Source organism: Scleropages formosus, chromosome 16 (assembly GCF_900964775.1).
Source record: "Scleropages formosus chromosome 16, fSclFor1.1, whole genome shotgun sequence".
NCBI lineage: Eukaryota > Metazoa > Chordata > Actinopteri > Osteoglossiformes > Osteoglossidae > Scleropages > Scleropages formosus.
The window spans coordinates 14,134,909-14,138,773 of NC_041821.1; positions in this window are offsets into that span (position 1 = coordinate 14,134,909).

The following is a 3,865-nucleotide window of genomic DNA, read 5'->3' on the forward strand; positions in this document are numbered from 1 at the left end:
AATACTTCAAATTGGAATAATAAAGTGTGAAGTAAAAATTGATTTTATTAAATATTTGTCCTATTACATAGGAGCTCTGCATGTGCCTGTTCTGTATGGTTAAAATCCAAATGAAGTCCTAACACGTAGCCTTGAGCACTAACAAAAAAAACACGGGAAAGCATTGCTTTCTTCTCAGAATCTGCAAGAAGTCTTTGGGATGATGGAAACTGGGGCACCATACAGAACATGCACAATTCTCAGGAGTGATGAATCACCATGACACTCAATATTTGTAAATTTTGTACTTTTGTATTATTTTGTTTGGTAGTCCATTGAACTAGTATTGACATACAGTATCATTAAGTGCTTTCACTGAATTCTTAAGTTGATACTGTTTATTGAACCAAATAAGTCCTCTCCAGTTCCTGATGGTTAGCATTAGTATTCAGCAGGCACATTTTATTTTTCTGAAGTAATGCTTGTCTGAAATACTTTCATGTTTTATTTATTTAAATAGTCCAAGCACACATATTTTGTTCTTGGTGAGAACTTTAATCTTCAATTTTAAATTGAAGATTAAATTTTTTGTTAAATAAACCAAAATAAAAATTTTATTTATTGTACATGTGCATTCCTTGAATTTTAAGGAGATACATCAGATGATCTGACAAAATACATTAAGTTCCATTTCAAGGTAGTTAAAACAAAATAAAATAAAATTGTTTTACATTTTTATAGACATTTCTTTCTCTTTTTCTTCTGTAAAAGTGCAAAAAACATTATTATTTCTGCTTGTTGTTTTAACGATTGGTTAAAAATAGAAAAATAAAATATATAAAAATATGCTTTTCTGCCATGGTACATTTACCTAAGATATACTGCTTCACCAGCTGATTCTCTAAGAGTTGTCATGTAAATGTAACATAGAGAAAAGGTTCAAATTCAGTTTAAAGCAAATTTAAAATGATATAAACAGGCATCATAAAATCATCAAAGTGTGTTATGTAAAATAATTAATATTACTGTACTGTAACAAAACCAATATAAAAATCTAAATAATCATAATTACATATGATACGCTCAAAGAATCATATTTTTTCTTTCAATTTCTTATCCAGAATCCTTCCAAAAATGTTGCAATGACTTCACTTTATCTTTTTGTAGATTGCTGACCACAATGCAACTTCCAATATGATGAAGTATTTGAGAAGGTGACCACAAGCTAATGCTTGTAGGTGGCAGATTACCAAAACAATGGCACTGGGACAGAAGTCTTTGGAATAGCAGGAAAGATGATTTTCCTGAATTTTATTTAAAAATTCTGGGAATAAAAAGAATCTCTAGGACAGGTGGTTGTAAATGTTAGAGCATATTCTGTCTGATGGCACTTCACTAACAAACTTGACCACACATCAGATGACAAATTCAGATTTCATTCAGACAGCATTACATGGTTTTGCTGATTAGAAAAGATTATAAATGTTCTTTTTTAAAAAAAAAAAATGGCACAAAGTCCTAAATTTGCACTACTTATGGTGACAAAGGACTGCAGTAGAATTTATTGTAATTAAAGTAAAAAAATACTTGCTGAAATTGGACAGAGATTAAATTATATTGTAAATAGTTGAATTTGACAGGTGTTTACATTTTCATGGAATATGTATAAGGTCCTGTATAATGAATGCATGTTGTATACATGAAGTCACCCATGAAACAGAAACTATGCTATTATTACAGAATTAAAAATGATTGTATCCATCTATGTTGACATTTTCATATTTGCATCTTGGTAACAGTACACAGTCTAAATGTAGAACACAGTATTTACAAACCATTTCATAAAACCACCGAACTTTAATAAGCAATGTGCACACTGTAACGATACATCCTACATGAAATAACTGAAATTAACTTTCGAATGAAGGTCTCTATCTATAAAAACAGCATTTTTTCCTTACTTTTTCTGATGAAGTTTAATGGTATTCTATGAAAAGTTTCCAGGTTTCTCTTTTTTTATTTTCTTAGCTTTCCTGCACTTCGGCATTATACAAAAATATTTAAGTGGATATATACAAAGCTAAATAGCAGACATTTTTGACACATACTGTATATACCCATTCCTCACATAACAGCGTTAATTCGTTCAGTGAAATCACCCTTAGGTGAATTTCTATTGTGAGGAGGTATTTCTAAATATGACAAAAAATAGCAGCAAGACATTTTATATTTGTAACAAAAATTATTTCTAGCTTTAATATACGTTCTGCCGTTCTTTATCAAATAACATTTGACCAGAACAGGTTGTGTTTGTCTGGGGTCTATGAAAGAAGCCCAGGGTGTACACCTCGAGAGAAATTTTGATCATTTGGCCTACAGATTTTTGTGATATTTTAAACATGGTCTGAACACCAGTTGAATAAACAGTTACGGTGCTTTTCTCCTTTGGGGGAAATTGTTTTTATTGAGTTTTCTCATTTGCTTGACAGGCTGAAAGGTGCACAGTGACTACACTGCCCATGCAGTGACTTGTGTTGTCTTAAAACTGCTAGCAGAAATCACACAATATGGACACCTGGCTTTCGTTTATTACTTATCTTTATTGCCCGCACTTTTTATGAATTTTCCCCTTCATTACCAGGGCACAACACAACCTGAAAGACACACAACAACTGCATTGCACTGGAGACTAAACTGATCCATTCAAAGACCTGCCACTGGCTGAACGAACACAAGCACAAAGGAAATTGTGCTGTTCCACACGTTGTGGACGTAAAATTACTGTGTGGCATGGAAAAATGCAGCTCATAAATAATAACCCTATTGTATAAAAGGGGTGTTTTCGTGAGGTGCTGTAGTCATTTTTTTCTCTCTGCTATATGACAGCTTAGTGTACTGTAAAACGAAGGTGACTAACAAATTAACTCCATTACTCTAAGATGACAGAAAGAAAACATTAAGGGCTATACATATGTGTGGAGAGTAGCTTATCAGTATAACAACAGCATACAGACTGATTTCTACAACACAATCAATGTAGAAAGGTTTTCAAAATTTTGTCCAAAATGGAAAGCTATAAGTTCACAGTGAGACATCTCATTACTGACTTTGCCAACAAGCCCCACTTCAAGTTCATGGGCTGTGGCATACGAGTTACAAACATAAGGGAAGAGTATCTGTGCACAATGTAACATGAAAATCCATCAAACTTTGCCAAAACACCACATTTACTGAGGTGGACAAAACAAAAAAGCATAAGAGAAGCAAGTGCGGGTGGTATTTACAATGTGTTTCAAAATACACCTTCTGATGATCTTACTAAACAGTCCTTGACTTACGTAACACTCACTATAACATGGACATTACATAAAACGTCATTATAAACAAAATTGAGTTGCTGTGTAAGTTCACTGTGTAGTTTAACAAAATGTCCCTCTTTCTCTCTACTGTAATGCCAAGCACCATCTAGTATTTTTTTTTTTGCAAATACCTCTTCAGGTAGACATACACACTAACATCATAGTATAGCTACTTCTGCCTAGGGATTAAGGTATGTGCTCCTGCATGGTCAGTGAATTATTTTTGTGAAGTGGATTTTTTAACGTGGTACAAATTGTGCAGTAGGTTGTAAAATGTTTTCTGTGTAACTTAAACAATAGCTGTCCAATGTGCAGATACAAAATATTTATACGTATAACACAGATTATGCAGCATATATACGTTTTATTTAAATGTAACCTTCACATAAATCAAGGACTCTCTTTATGGATGCAACAGTTAGCATGTTTTTACCCTAAAAATATGATAAAATGGAATAGATATTTATAATTTTTTTTTACCATTCATATGGCTCCCTCGTCTTCATTCAACCTGGACTCAACAGGAT